Source organism: Lolium rigidum, chromosome 4 (assembly GCF_022539505.1).
Source record: "Lolium rigidum isolate FL_2022 chromosome 4, APGP_CSIRO_Lrig_0.1, whole genome shotgun sequence".
Classification (NCBI taxonomy): domain Eukaryota; kingdom Viridiplantae; phylum Streptophyta; class Magnoliopsida; order Poales; family Poaceae; genus Lolium; species Lolium rigidum.
In genome coordinates this window covers 267,833,937-267,851,182 of record NC_061511.1, presented here as the reverse complement: position 1 = coordinate 267,851,182, position 17,246 = coordinate 267,833,937, and positions in this window count along the sequence as shown.

Genomic DNA, 17,246 nt, shown 5'->3' with positions numbered 1-17,246 from the left:
CTTGCTGACGAAAGTGGAACCAACACGTGCCTTCACTGGCTCATGCCATTCCTGGACGGTGATCGGGACGATGTCTCTAACAACGACCCCACATTGGTTGATGAACTTGGTATGCGTCGCTTCGGTCTCCAGCGGCCTGCCGGTTGCACTGATAACATCGATGTTATATGTTACTCCTTGTTTCAGCGTCTTGGTTTTGCCACGCTTTGTCTTCACCGATTTTTTCGACGATCCGGCCAAGGGCTACAATAAGAAAGAGAGTCGAGCTAATACACATATTTATTCAAATCGGTAAATTTGTATCACCAGAGGCTCAATGTATATATATATACCTCGCCGGAGGTGGTTGCTAATTGCTTATCTCCATCGTCGTTTGTCGTCGACGGTTGACCTCCATTGGCAGTGTCCGTTCCTTCGTCTTCACCTTGTTGACGACCTTCACCGTCGCCGTCAAGGTTCAGACAAGAAGACACATCCTCTTCTTCATCTTCTTTGGCCGCCACATAAGGAATGTCGCCGTTTATGATGCCGAAAATATGTGCCTCAGCTTCCGCATTATAGTTTTCCCTTATCGGGTCGGCTCTATCGTCCGCCATATGTGTCACTCCTAAAAACAGTAGTAAAAACTAATTAATCCCGGTAAAGAAGGGGGGCGGTGGCGGTGGCGAAAGGGGGCGGTGGCGGTGGGGAAAGGGTGGTGGCGGTGGCGGTGGCGAAAGGGTGGTGGCGTTGGCAAAAGGGGGGCGGTGGCGGTGCCGAGGACAACATACATAGGGGCCTCCCTCGCCGTCCCCCTCGATCCCAAAAAAAACACCGCGCGTATACGAGGGGGCGCGGCGCACAAAGTTGTGCGCCGCCCCCTCCGTATACGCGCGGTGGTGTTGTCAATTTTTTTGATTAAGTCAATTTTTTAACGTTTATTTTTGTTGTTAATTAAGTTCATTAAGTTAATTTTTGTTGGTAATTAAGTTAATTAAGTTAAAATTAACAAGAAAAAAAACAAAAAAAAGAAAAAAAACGGCCGGGTCGAACGCGCCTCTCTCCTCTCTCTCTCTCATCGCGCGCTTCTCTGCCGCTTCTCTGCCGCGCGGCTCGATCTCCTCTCTCAGGCGAGCAGCGGCGCCAGCGAGCAGCGACGCGCGCGGCCACGGCGCCGCGCTCTCTCCCTCTCCCCTCTCTCTCACTGCGAGCGGCGCCCCGGAGGCGACGACGGTGCGGGGACGTACGGGGGGCCGGCGCGCGCGAGACGTACGGTGGGCCGGCGGCGAGGACGGGGCGGGGAAGTACGAAGTTGGCGGCGCTCGGGGCGGCGCGACGAGAGGGCGGCGACGGCGAGCTCGAGTGCGGCGACGGCGACATCGACGACGAGGGGCGCGGCTGCAGATCGGCGGAGAAAGAAGAGAATGAACCGCCATCGCGCGCGCGCGTTTATATAGGGACCCCCCCTTTAGTCGCGGTTAGTGTCGCAAACCGCGACTAAAGGGGTACCTTTAGTCGCGGTTGGCGACTAAAGGGTTTTTCGCCGGAAATTTCGTTCCCGCGCGGAAAGACCCTTTAGTCGCGGTTGGCGAGGCCAACCGCATCTAAAGGTCTTTTCTGAAATTCTTTTCATTTCAAATTCTTAAAAATACAAATAATATATCAAAAAATTCAGAAAAATAAAACTAATTCATTTCAAAATCTTAAAAATACAAATAATATATCAAAAAATTCAGAAAAATAAAACTAATTCATTTCAAAATCTTCAAAATACAAATAATATATCAAAAAATTCAGAAAAATAAAACTAATTCATTTCAAAATCTTAAAAATACAAATAATACATCAAAAAATTCAGAAAAATAAATTTCGTCCCGCATCTATCTTCCCGCCCCCCTCTCCCCACCAGTTCTTCCCCGCCGCCTCTGTCCTCCCACCCCCCTCTTCCCGCCAGTTCTTCCCACCTCCGTCTTTCCGCCACCCTCTTCCCACCAGTTCTTCCCGGCCGCCTCTGTCTTACGACCCCCTCTTCCCGCCAGTTCTTCCGAAGATGCCGTAGGGCGTGTGCACCAACGACATCTTTGAGAAGCTGCGCCACGGGAGATTTTCCAACCCTTTACCCAATACTGTTAGAGGAGATGGAGTCTTTCACGGGCTTGCAGGAAAAAAATTCTGAGGAGCAACTTCCGAAGATGTCGTAGGGCGTGTGCACCGACGACATCTTCGAGAAGCTGCGCCACGGAAGATTTTCCAACCCTTTACCCAACACTGTTAGAGGAGATGGAGTCTTTTACGGGCTTGCAGGAAAATTTTCCCGAGGAGCAACTTCCGAAGATGTCGTAGGGCGTTTGCACCAACGACATCTTCGAGAAGCTGCGCCACGGGAGATTTTCCAACCCTTTACTCCATCCATGGGGATGAAACTCTCCCTACCTGCTAGGTTGGCTTGTTGGTCTGCTTGCCAAAACGTATCGATGCTCCTTTTATAGGCACGGCGCCGCTTCTGCTTTGTCTTGTTCCTCCGACAGGCCGTCGTGCGCTACATGCTTTATCTCATCGAGCAGTGTGTCCACCCACGCGTCCTTATCCTGCCGATAGCTTTAGTCACGGTTGCACCCACCAGCCGGGACTAAAGGTTAGATGACCAGCTCTGGATTCCTCTTCTTCCCGCCATTTCGTCCCTGTCTTGCCGCCTCTTTCTTCCCGCCACTTTCTTCCCGCCTCTTGTCTTCCCGCTCCCATTTTTCCCGCCATTTCTCACTACATATATGTAGTCCGGCTTGGCCAGCATTATCACATCTCTACAATCTCTCATCGCTCCCTCATGGCTTCCACCGTACCCACTCTAACCTACCAGCAGGTGGAGGAGCTTTGCGCCTCGAACTACCCTTGCCCACCGGGCTACCGCGTCCCCGTCGGCTGGAGCCTAAGCGCCGGAGGCGTGCCGGTCCCTCCCGTCCCTCAGGGTACTGCGCGCCGGGCGGCCATCACGAACCACTACTACCTCGACCTCACGCCGGAGCAGCGGATGAATCCTTGATGGCATCTCGATAACCAGCATACTTGGGACGCCTTCTTCATCAATCGACGTGAGAGGGCGCTCGCCAGGTATGAAGAGGACGGTCTGCTGATGTCTACGGGTGCTTCTATTCTTGTAGACAGTGTTGGGCCTCCAAGAGCAGAGGTTTGTAGAACAGCAGCAAGTTTCCCTTAAGTGGATCACCCAAGGTTTATCGAACTCAGGGAGGAAGAGGTCAAAGATATCCCTCTCAAGCAACCCTGCAATCACGATACAAGAAGTCTCTTGTGTCCCCAACACACCTAATACACTTGTCAGATGTATAGGTGCACTATTTCGGCGAAGAGATAGTGAAATACAAGTAGTATGGATGTATATGAGTGGTAATAACAATCTGAATAAAATATCGCAGCGAGTAAACATGCAACAGAACAGTAAATAAACGGAGTTTCGATGCTTAGAAACAAGGCCTAGGGATCATACTTTCACTAGTGGACACTCTCAACATTGATCACATAATAAAACCACTCTACACTCTCTTGTTGGATGATGAACACCACTAATTACGTAGGGCTACAAGAGCACCTCAATGCTGGAGTTAACAAGCTCCACAACATTCGATGTTCATATTTAAATAACCTTAGATTGCATGACAGACCAACGCAATTACACCAAGTACTAACATAGCATGCACACTGTCACCATCACACTATGAAGGAGGAATAGATCACATCAATACTATCATAGCAATAATTAACTTCATAATCTACAAGAGATTACAATCATAACCTACGCCAAGTACTACACGATGCACACACTCGTCACCATTACACCGTGGAGGAGGAATAGAGTACTTTAATAACATCACTAGAGTAACACATAGATGAATAGTGATACAAAACTCATATGAATCTCAATCATGTAAGGCAGCTCATGAGATCATTGTATTGAAGTACATAGGAGAGAGATTAACCACATAGCTACCGGTACAGCCCTTAGCCTCGATGGAGAACTACTCCCTCCTCATGGGAGACAGCAGCGTTGATGGAGATGGCGGTGTGTCGATGGAGATGCCTTCCGGGGGCACTTCCCCGTCCCGGCGGCGTGCCGGAACAGAGACTCCTGTCCCCCAGATCTTGGCTTCGCGATGGCGGCGGCTCTGGAAGGTTTCTCGTACCGTGGCTTTTTTCCGAAGTTTTAGGTCAGGGACCTTTAAATAGGCGAAGAGGCGGAGTCGGAGGGCTGACGAGGCGGTGACACAATAGGGGGGCGTGGCCCAGCCCTGGCCGCGCCACCCTGTCATCTGGTGGCCCTGTGGCCCTCCTCTGCTGGCTCTTGGGTGTTCTGGAAGCTTCGTGAAAAAATAGGATACTGGGCATTGATTTCGTCCGATTCCGAGAATATTTCCTTACTAGGATTTCTGGAACCAAAAACAACGAAAACAACAATCGGCCCTTCGGCATCTCGTCAATAGGTTAGTTCCGGAAAATGCATAAATATGACATATAATGTGTATAAAACATGTGAGTATCATCATAAAAGTAGCATGGAACATAAGAAATTATAGATACGTTTGAGACGTATCAAGCATCCCCAAGCTTAGTTCCTACTCGCCCTCGAGTAGGTAAACGATAACAAAGATAATTTCTGAAGTGACATGCTATCATAATCTTGATCATACTATTGTAAAGCATATGAGATGAATGCAGCGATTCGAAGCAATGATGAAGATAATGAGTAAACTAATGAATCATATAGCAAAGACTTTTCATGAATAATACTTTCAAGACAAGCATCAATAAGACTTGCATAAGAGTTACTCATAAAGCAATAGATTCAAAGTAAAGGCATTGAAGCAACACAAAGGAAGATAAAAGTTTCAGCGGTTGCTTTCAACTTCAACATATATATCTCATGGATATTCGTCAACATAAAGCAATATAACAAGTGCAATAGGTAAACATGTAAGAATCAATGCACCCAGTTGATACAAGTGTTTGCTTCTAAGATGGAAATAAGTAGGTAAACTGACTCAACATAAAGTAGAAGAAAGGCCCTTCGCAGAGGGAAGCATTGATTACTATATCTGTGCTAGAGCTTTTCATTTTGAAAACAAGAAACAATTTTGTCAACGGTAGTAATAAAGCATATGTGTTATGTATAAGATATCCTATAAGTTGCAAGCCTCATGCATAGTATACCAATAGTGCTCGCACCTTGTCCTAATTAGCTTGGATTAACACGGATTATCATTGCATAGCATATGTTTCAACCAAGTGTCACAAAGGGGTACCTCTATGCCGCCTGTACAAAGGTCTAAGGAGAAAGCTCGCATTGGATTTCTCGCTTTTCATTATTCTCAACTTAGATATCCATACCGGGACAACATAGACAATAGATAATGGACTCCTCTTTAATGCATAAGTGATACGTCCCAAACGTATCTATAATTTCTTATGTTCCATGCTACTTTTATGATGATACTCACATGTTTTATACACATTATATGTCATATTTATGCATTTTCCGGCACTAACCTATTGACGAGATGCCGAAGAGCCAGTTGCTGTTTTCTGCTGTTTTTGGTTTCAGAAATCCTAGTAAGGAAATATTCTCGGAATTGGTCGAAATCAACGCCCATGTGCCTATTTTTCCACGAAGCTTCCAGAAGACCGGAGGACTTACGAAGTGGGGCCACGAGGTGGCGCCACACTAGGGCGGTGCGGCCCAAGCCTTGGCCGCGCCGGCCTGTTGTGTGGGACCCTCGTGTGGCCCCCTGACCTGCCCTTCCGCCTACATATAGTCTTCATCGCGAAACCCCCAGTACCGAGAGCCACGATACGGAACACCTTCCAGAGATGCCGCCGCCGCCAATCCCATCTCGGGGGATTCAGGAGATCGCCTCCGGCACCCTGCCGGAGAGGAGAATCATCTCCTGGAGGTCTCTTCATCGCCATGATCGCCTCCGGATCGATGTGTGAGTAGTTCACCCCTAGACTATGGGTCCATAGCAGTAGCTAGATGGTCGTCTTCTCCTCATTGTGCTATCATGTTAGATCTTGTGAGCTGCCTATCATGACCAAGATCATCTATTTGTAATCCTTCATGTTGTGTTTATTGGGATCCGATGAATATTGAATACTATGTCAAGTTGATTATCTATCTATCATATGGTATCAGCAGCTCTTGGTTACCGCGGATTTGACCCTCCACCCACCCGATTTCGTTCCTAGAAAATTTTCCAAAAAATCCCCAAAAATAGTCCCAAATTGCCTCTTGACCGATCTGTGATTTGGTTTCGTTTTGAGTGGTTTTGGTCCGTGGATTTGGTGTTGTTGTGCTTGATCTACTATTTCCCCAACTTTGAGCCTCCAATTCCATCGTTTCCCTTCGATTTGTTCGATTTGGTTTTGGTTTGGGGAAGAACAGGAGAGAGAAAACTCAAAATCGTGAAACCTGGTTTCGAGCCCGGTCAACCGGGCCACAGACCGGATCACCCGGCGCAGAACCCGGTCCGACCGGCCGGCCAACCGGACACGCCGGTCCAGGAGCCGGTCCAACCGGGCCCCAGACCGGGCGCATCTTCGCGCCCCCTTCGACCTCGACATCCGGCGATCTCCACCACCACCACCACCACCACCATCGCAGGTATAACTTGCAGCTTTCACCTTGTAACCCCTCTTCCTTTTGCGATCTATCCCATTGAGCATTGCTTGTCTAGTGTTGCGAGACATTGCACGTGGCCCCGCATTGTGAGGTGTGTGTGTCGTGTTGAGTAAGGCACCCAAGCAAACACTCGTGTGGCAAGATAGCAAAAGCGAGGCTAACGCTAACATAGTGCGTCAAAAAGCCCAAAAAAAAACACAAAAAGAGTGCGAGTAGCACCATACATCCATCCATACATCCATACATCCATACGCCCATACATACAAAAGTGTCCAAGTGCCACCAAAGATACAAACGAGTGCAAGTGCCACCATATACAAAAGAGAAAAAGCTTTTAAGCAAAGAGAGATAGGAGAAGAGAGGCCGCGTGCGAATCTAGTTGTCTCTTCCTTTGCAACCAAAGCTTTGCCTCTCCTTGTGTTAGTGTGACACCGAGCATCCGTACATACACTTTTCCGCTCACTTTTGGTTGCACTAACCCCGCTTATCTCGTGTGTGTGTTCCACAACTTTTTTCCGTGTTTATAGTGATCTTCACATTGACATTTGGATTTTTGGACCTTACCCACTTTTAACAACATACTCGATCTTGGATTTGTCTTTTGGCTTTCCACAACACTCGCCTAACACCATATTTGCTAGCTTTTGCGTGTGGTTTTGCATGTGTCCCCGATACACTTGATCTTGCTTTCGGCTTGGTGGAATGCCTCAATACTATCTTACCTTGGTAAGAGTGCGAGGTAGTCTCCTTCCACTAACATACACAACATAGTTCTTGTCTTTGCATCATGGATAGGAGTGGAGATGATGCAAGGGAGGGAGAAGTCCTCCGCAACACCGAGAGTTTGGCTACTCAACACAACCTATGGACGCAACGACAAGAGTTCAAGGAGCAACTCACACTCTTCGAGACACGCATCGATGAGCAATACGATGAAGTGGCACACAACTTCTCCGTTGTGAACCAAGACTTGGCTCTCCTTCGCGAAGCTACGGACAACTTGAATGGCCAAATGGCGGCCAATGATGCAAACATGGAGCGGCGCATGGATAGCCTCGAGCGCGCCATCACCAACTTGGGTCGTCATCGCCGACACCGCTCTACTTCTTCATCATCAAGTTCGTCACAAGATTACTACTCTCATGGCCACCGTTCGTCCTCAAGCTCCTCCTCAAGGCATGAAGACCATCATCGACCTCATCGCTCACATGCTCGTCATGAAGACTCTCGCTCCAACTCTAGGCGAGGAGAAATCCATCGCCATGCTCGTCCTCAAGAACGTCCTCCACAAGATCGTCCTCAACCGGATGGCCATGCCCACCATGGGCGTGACGGCCACCCACATGACAACTTCTTCCACAACATGGAGCCACATGGTGATGCTCAAGGCCATGGACATCAAGACCAACCGAGGCGTGATCTCCGCAATCATCCTCACCATGACCAACGTGGAAGAGGAGACCCACACCATGATCAAGATGAGAGACCCAACATCGAGCATCGTCCACAACCACGACAAGATCTTCAACCACATCCTCACCGTGAACCAAGTGAAGCAAGTGTGCACCTCCAACGCCAACCCAATGCTATGGTTGGCCGTAGAAGACCTCCTATTCCTCCTCAAGCCGCAAGAGATGAAGGTGCACCTCCTCGTAGAAGAACCTTGGAGGATGAAGAGAACATGTTTGGCCACGTGGGTTGCCCGATCTCACGAATTGACCGAGGGAAAGACGGGGGAGAGGAAGAACACGAAGAACACGGCGATGAACACGATGAACACACGCAAACGCACGCAACACAACCCGATACAATTCCGGTTTACTCCCGATAGCCCGAACCACTATCACGATAGAATCCCTCAAGGAGAGACACGAGGTAGAATCCCCGAGAGAAAGACCGATATACGATCTATGGAGTCACACGTGTGAGAGACCGCGGTAGAATCACAAGTGTGAAAGATAAATCATATAAGGAGTGCCTTGATACAACTCATAGATTTGTGTCTAAGAGAGGAGGGGTTTCCCTAATCCCGGAGGGATGGTGGAGGCATAAGCCAAGTTCTCACTCAAGTTATGTCTTCCTAATGAAGGGGGAGGTGGGAGCCTATATATAGGGAGCCACCAAAGGAGGGGTAGTTTAGGCATACAAAGGGATAAAGGGTTCAGATTTGATGCTCTTTGCAGTGGGGCGGTAGTGCCGGCGCAGGTAGGGCGACATGGCCGTCATCCTCAGGTGTAGTGGTAGGGCGGTAGTGCCGATCGTCCTGAACGGCAGTGCCGGCCTTTGCGGCGCGTCCCCTTCTCCTTGACGATCTCTTCCATGCTTCCCATGACCTTGACATTGACCTTGAGTCCTCGAGCCTCCATGTCATCATCCACTTCCTCCATACTCGGCGATGCATACCTATCATGGTCATATGACGTAGGATGAAGTAGCATACCATTCAGGAGAGACATTTGTAGGAACGCATAAAGGAGAAGATTCACCTTTGCGTGACGTGTAGATGTTGACGCACATGATGCGGTGGAGACCGAAGGTCGCCCCGTATCATCTCCCCCCACTTGAAAAAGAGTCGACCTCGACGATAACTCATCATGACCGGGTAGAGGTGGGAGATGACAACAACTCTTGAATGTGGCATCACTTATCATGAACCCTATCAATAGCACAAGACAAGCAACACAACACTCAAAGAGTAGCCGAAGTTCCATGGGTATAACAAGAGAGCGCAAGTTGAAGGAGGTCACCTTATCGAAGTGTCGTTGTGCTCTCATTGAGAGATCTTGTGTAGTCGAAGTGTGTGGGCAAAACCACTCATTGGAGCTCACTTGTATCATGCTCTTAAGAGCTCTTTTTGTCAACTCGTGCTCAATCGAGGTTGACATTGGAGTTTGGGTACCTACACACATGTTAGACAACAAGAACAACGTGTGTGCATGGTATATGAACATATCATCCATCATGATGTTCCATTTCTTTTGCACATCACCATTAGCGTTAAGAAATGCATCATAATAGATATGGTGAATATGCGGGGTAAACATGGGAACATGCTCAACAAGGATATATGCAAAGTCTCCAAAATTTGAGAGAGCTATGGGGGCAATCTCACTAACAAGCACATTAACATAATTGCAAACAAAGCATTTGAAAGAGAAAGTGTTCAATATTTTGGATGCATTAATGGGAGAATATTGCAAGCATTGTGAGCAAAACATGTTCAAAGTTTTATCATTGTTGTCGACAAACCTAGGGAAAGAGCAATTGTTCGACAAGGTTGTCACAACACAAGCATCAATGTCCTCATTGCAATCAACACATGGGAAAGAGAAATTGTTCGACAAGTTGCTAGCAAAAGGAGAGAACGTGAAACTCTCATAGCATGGCATGGTCATATGGTCACAAGCAAGTAATTCCACATGGTCAACATTGTTATCAAGCAAAGCATCACATGGGAATAAGAACGGAGCATGTGACATAGCAATTGTATCATCATCATCATCATGCATGCACTCACAATTCATCATGTCCACTAGTGGGATCATGGCATCATCAACACCCATATAGGTACCTTTGTAGTCCCGCTCATATGAGGTAGGTGTTGTGGAAGAGGTAGGCTCGATGTGGCCTCCATGTTCATCTTCAATCAAGCATGGTGTGATATCATCATCTTCATGCACCATGTACATCTTCTCCATGATCGGCGTCTCGTCATCCATGGGACCTAATGAGACACAAGGAAACACACTAGAGGTAGAGGGTAAGTTGTTAGAATTCGAAATGGCCTCACATGACCTATCAACTACCACTCTCATCTCACTTGGTGTATCACTCATGCTCTCGAAGTGGAGGCACTCATCAAGCTCACATATAGTGGAATCGCTCATCTCACATATAGTGGAGTCGCTCATCTCACATATAGTGGAGTCCCTCATCTCCATGGCAATGGCGTCGTCGAAGTCCGAGCAACCTAGCAAAGAGGAAGACAACACAAGCGGAGTAGAGGTTAAGTTGTTAGAAATCAAAACATCCTCACTCGACTCATGGTGTGTATCACTCTTGCTCTCAAGGTGTTTGAAGTATGCGTTGCACTCGGCTTTTTCTTTGGGTGTCATTTGGGCTTCTCGAGCATCTAGCTCGGCGAAGTATGCTCTCATCTCGGCTTGCTCTAGTGGGGTCATCATGTGTATCTCTCACTAGGATCGGTGTATATGTATGGTGGAAGGAAAACTACACAAGTATCCCACCTTTCAAGAAAGTATCGGAAAAATGGTTCAAGTCAAGAGCAAAGTCGAAATGTATCGGGGTTACTCACACACACACTCAAAGCACACGCAAAAGGCTAAGAAACACTATATGTGGTGGGTAAGGGGTGGATAGCAAACGAAAAAGATCAACGGAAAAGTTTATTGTCAAATGTGGGTAAGATCCAAAGTCAAATGTCAAAAGTGGTGATCTATGTCAAGGAAACACGGAAACACACACAAGAAGATCAATGGGGTTAGCGCGACCAAGGAAGTGAGCAAGTGACAAAGATGGTCCTAACGAAAACTATAAGCTCGGTGTCACGCCAACACAAGAGAGACGTTAGCTCGGTTGCATATGAGAGAAGCAACAAGATTTGCACAAATGCCACTCTTCTCTTTTCTCTCTTAGTGCTCACAAGCTTTGCACTTCTCGGTATCGGTGGACACACACTCTTTTCTATTTCTTTTTTTTTCTTTTTTTTTCACCCTTTTTTTTCTATGCTTAGAAGCTTTATTTTTCTCTATGTATATGTCACACTTTTTCTTCTTTTGTGTATCTTTCTCACCGAGCTTGCTTCGGAGCTTTGATCAACACAACGCACACACACACCCTCTCACGGTCGTGACACTTGTGCAATGCTTCGCAACGCTCGGAAAGCCACTCTCAATGGGATAGGTACGCAAAGGAAGAAAGGGGCTACAAGGGGTAGGGGAGGCAAGTTATACCTATTGACGTTAGGCGGTGTCAAGCACACGAACTTGCGATGATGGTGATAACGATGGTGTCGAAGATGCACCGGAATCCGGGGTGCCGATGCCGTTGTCGCGGTGTTGATATAGGCGCGGAAGCGGTTCTTACGGACCAAAGGCACTCCAAAACGAAAACCGGGCAAATTAAGTCAATGCCCGAAAAGTTGGGTCGAAACGAGCGGTCAAAAAATATGTTCAAAAAATCGTCAAAAATTAGGGATGAGCTATGTAGCGTATATGGGGGATGCTGTTAAAATTTGGAGTCAAACGGGCTCCGGAAAGTTGTCAAAATTTAGGGCAAAAAGTGGAGTCAAAATTGAATGAAAATTGGGTCAAAACTGGGAAATCCGGTCATGGGGCCGGTTGGGCCGGATCCTGGGCCGGACCGTCCGGTGTGACGCCCGGTTGACGCCTGGTCCGAGCAATTTTTTTGCGAGAAATCCGGCGTGGCGCCCGGTTTTGCTCCGGTTTCAACCGGATGGCCCGGCCAGGGATTCGGTTGACCGGATTTGGGCGAGCGGCGAACGGAGAGGAGGCAGGTGGGCTCGAGCTAGCAAGCTGGGCGATTTCTTGCGCGGAATTGAGGAAACAGAGTTGGAAATCGAAGCTTTCTATGGCTGTAGCGATGCGGAGGAGGCGTTGAGCAGCAGCGGAAATCAAGTGGATAAGCAGAGTAGCTAGCAGCAGCGCGTGAAGGAGCTTGGTGCTGCGTGCGCGGGCATACAGCGGAGCAGTGCGCGTGGGCTGGTGGGGAGCAGCTGTGGCGACGGGAGGCGGGTGGCCGGCGATGGATGTGCGCGTGGAGGCAGGGAGCCAGGCGAGCGCGCTGGTGGTGGCGTTTGGCGCGTGAGGCGAGCGGGAGCTGCGCGGCGGGCGGGCTGGGCGGATGATGGCGCGCGGGCGTTGCACGGCTGCGAGCAAGGTTGGCCGGCGGTGATGGGCTCTGCTGATGATGCGCAGCGGCAGTGCCGCAAGGGGCTGGCCGGCAGTGCCGATGTACAGAGAATTTCACGAACAGTTCGTCGCGAGCATGGAAAAATGGAGATAAAATCGTCGATTTGGAGCAGAATAAGAAGAATTGGAGCACGAAAATTTGAGGGATTGTAGATCAACACTAGAGACAATAGATCTGTGGACCAAAACCACAAAAAACTCAACAAATCCAGAGATCAATTTTCGAGCTATTTTTTGGGGCAAAATTTTTTGGGAAATTTTCGGACGAAATTGGTGAAATTGGAGGGTCAAATTCGTGGCAACCTTTGCTCTGATACTATATGATGCGGCCTAAGGCCACGTGGGTTGCCCGATCTCACGAATTGACCGAGGGAAAGACGGGGGAGAGGAAGAACACGAAGAACACGGCGATGAACACGATGAACACACGCAAACGCACGCAACACAACCCGATACAATTCCGGTTTACTCCCGATAGCCCGAACCACTATCACGATAGAATCCCTCAAGGAGAGACACGAGGTAGAATCCCGAGAGAAAGACCGATATACGATCTATGGAGTCACACGTGTGAGAGACCGCGGTAGAATCACAAGTGTGAAAGATAAATCATATACGGAGTGCCTTGATACAACTCATAGATTTGTGTCTAAGAGAGGAGGGGGTTTCCCTAATCCCGGAGGGATGGTGGAGGCATAAGCCAAGTTCTCACTCAAGTTATGTCTTCCTAATGAAGGGGGAGGTGGGAGCCTATATATAGGGAGCCACCAAAGGAGGGGTAGTTTAGGCATACAAAGGGATAAAGGGTTCAGATTTGATGCTCTTTGCAGTGGGGCGGTAGTGCCGGCGCAGGTAGGGCGACATGGCCGTCATCCTCAGGTGTAGTGGTAGGGCGGCAGTGCCGATCGTCCTGAACGGCAGTGCCGGCCTTCGCGGCGTGTCCCCTTCTCCTTGACGATCTCTTCCATGCTTCCAATGACCTTGACATTGACCTTGAGTCCTCGAGCCTCCATGTCGTCATCCACTTCCTCCATACTCGGCGATGCATACCTATCATGGTCATATGACGTAGGATGAAGTAGCATACCATTCAGGAGAGACATTTGTAGGAACGCATAAAGGAGAAGATTCACCTTTGCGTGACGTGTAGATGTTGACGCACATGATGCGGTGGAGACCGAAGGTCGCCCCGTATCATGTTTATTGGGATCCGATGAATATTGAATACTATGTCAAGTTGATTATCAATCTATCATATATGTTATTTATGTTCTTGCATGCTCTCCGTTGCTAGTAGAGGCTCTGGCCAAGTTGATACTTGTGACTCCAAGAGGGAGTATTTATGCTCGATAGTGGGTTCATGCCTCCATTAAATCTGGGACAGTGACAGAAAGTTCTAAGGTTGTGGATGTGCTGTTGGTACTAGGGATAAAACATCGATGCTTTGTCTAAGCATATTTGTGTTGATTACATTACGCACCATACTTAATGCAATTGTCTGTTTTTTACAACTTAATACTGGAAGGGGTTCGGATGATAACCTGAAGGTGGACTTTTTAGGCATAGATGCATGCTGGATAGCGGTCTATGTACTTTGTCGTAATGCCCTGATTAAATCTCATAGTACTCATCATGATATATGTATGTGCATTGTTATGCCTTCTTTATTTGTCAATTGCCCAACCGTAATTTGTTCACCCAACATCTCGCTATCTTATGGGAGAGACACCACTAGTGATCTGTGGACCCCGGTCCTATTTTTTACATCCGAAATACAAACTGCCGCAATTGTTCTTTACTTGTTCTTCGCAAACAACCATCATCATCCACACTATACATCTAATCCTTTGTTTACAGCAAGCCGGTGAGATTGAAAACCTCGCTGTTACGTTGGGGCAAAGTTCCGTGATTGTGTTGTGCCGGTTCCACGTTGGCGCCGGAATCCCTGGTGTTGCGCCGCACTACACTCCTCCGCCATCAACCTTCAACGTGCTTCTTGGCTCCTCCTGGTTCGATAAACCTTGGTTTCTTTCTGAGGGAAAACTTGCTACTGTGTGCATCGCACCTTCCTCTTGGGGTTCCCAACGGACGTGTCAACTACACGCATCAAGCATTTTTTCTGGCGCCGTTGCCGGGGAGATCAAGACACGCTGCAAGGGGAGTCTCCACTTCCAATCTCTTTACTTTGTTTTTGTCTTGCTTTAATTTATTTTATTTACTACTTTGTTTGTTGTACTTAAACAAAACACAAAAAAATTAGTTGCTAGCTTTACTTTATTTACTGTCTTGTTCTCCATATTAAAAACACAAAAAAATTAGTTACTTGTATTTACTTTATTTAGTTTGCTTTATTTACTACTGCTAAAATGGGTACTGTTGAGAATACTAAGTTGTGTGACTTCACTAGCACAAATAATAATGATTTCTTATGCACACCTATTGCTCCACCTGCTACTACGACGAGAATTCTTTGAAATTAAACCCGCTTTACTTGAATCTTGTTATGAGAGAACAATTTTCCGGTGTTAGTTCCGATGATGCTGCTTGCCCATCTTAATAATTTTGTTGAACAATGTGAAATGCAAAAGTATAAGGATGTAGATGGTGACATTATAAAATTGAAATTGTTTCCTTTCTCTTTAAGAGGAAGAGCTAAAGATTGGTTGCTATCTCTCGCCTAGAAATAGTATTGATTCATGGACTAAATGTAAGGATGCTTTTATTGGTAGATATTATCCTCCCGCTAAAATTATATCTTTGAGAAGTAGCATAATGAATTTTAAGCAATTAGATAACGAACATGTTGCTCAAGCATGGGAGAGAATGAAATCTTTGGTAAAGAATTGCCCAACCCATGGACTGACTACTTGGATGATCATCCAAACCTTTTATGCATGATTGAACTTTTCTTTGCGGAACCTATTGGATTCAGCGGCTGGAGGTACCTTTATGTCCATTACTTTGGGGGCGGCAACAAAGCTTCTTGATGATATGATGACAAATTACTCTGAATGGCACACGGAAAGAGCTCCACAAGGTAAGAAGGTAAATTCCGTTGAAGAAACCTCCTCCTTGAGTGATAAGATTGATGCTATTATGTCTATGATTGTGAATGGTAGATCTAATGTTGATCCTAATAATGTTCCTTTAGCTTCATTGGTTGCCCAAGAAGAACATGTTGATGTGAACTTCATTAAAAATAATAATTTCAACAACAATGCTTATAGGAACAATTCTAGTAACAACTATAGGCCATATCCTTACGCTAATGGTAATAGTTATGGTAATTCTTATGGGAATTCTTACAACAATAATAGGAGTGTACCCCCTGGTCTTGAAGCCATGCTTAAAGAATTTATTAGTACACAAACTGCTTTTAACAAATCTGTTGAGGAAAAGCTCGATAAAATTGATATTCTCGCTTCTAAGGTTGATAGTCTTGCCTCTGATGTTGATCTTTGAAAATTGAAAGTTATGCCTAATAAGGATTATGAAAATAAAATTGTTACTACAGCAAATGCCATCCAAGTTCGAATTAATGAGAATATTAGATTGATGGCTGAATTGCATGCTAGGTGGGAAAGAGAAGAAAATGAAAAACTAGCTAAAGAGAATAATATAGCTAAAGTTTGGACTATTACCACCACTAGTAATGTTAATGATTCACATGTTGCTACACCTCCTACTATCAATGGTAAAATAATTGGTGTTGGCAATGTTAGTACTCCTAGTGCAAAGCGTGCAAAATTGCACGAAGCTGCTGAAATTGATAAAGCTAGCTGAAATTTTTCAAAATATTGGGGATAATGATCCCATTGCTGTAGATCATAATGGTTTAGACTTTGATGATTGTCACATCTCTGAAGTTATAAAGTTCTTACAAAAACTTGCTAAAAGTCCCAATGCTAGTGCTATAAATTTGGCCTTTACAAAACATATTACAAATGCTCTCATAAAAGCTAGAGAGGAGAAACTAAAACTTGAAACTTCTATACCTAGAAAGTTAGAAGATGTTTGGGAGCCCATCATTAAGATGAGGGTCAATGATTTTGATTGTAATTCTTTATGTGATCTTGGTGCAAGTATTTCTGTTATGCCTAAGAAAATTTATGATATGCTTGACTTGCCACCATTGAAGAATTGTTATTTGGATGTTAATCTTGTTGATAATGCTATAAAGAAACCTTTGGGGGAGGATTGATAATGTTCGTATTATGGTTAACAATAACCTTGTCCCCGTTGATTTTGTTGTCTTGGATATTGAATGCAATGCATCTTGTCCCATTATATTGGGAAGACCTTTTCTTCGAACTGTTGGTGCCACCATTGATATGAAGGAAGGTAATATTAAATATCAATTTCCTCTCAAGAAAGGTATGGAACACTTCCCTAGAAAGAGAATGAAGTTACCTTATAATTCTATTATTAGAACAAATTATGATGTTGATGCTTCGTCTCTTGATGTTACTTGATTCACACTTTACGCGCCTAGGCGAAAGGCGTTAAAGAAAGCGCTTATGGGAGACAACCCATTATTTTACTTCTGCACTTTATTTTATATTTGAGTCTTGGAAGTTGTTTACTACTGTAGCAACCTGTCCTTATCTTTATTTTATTGCATTGTTGTTCCA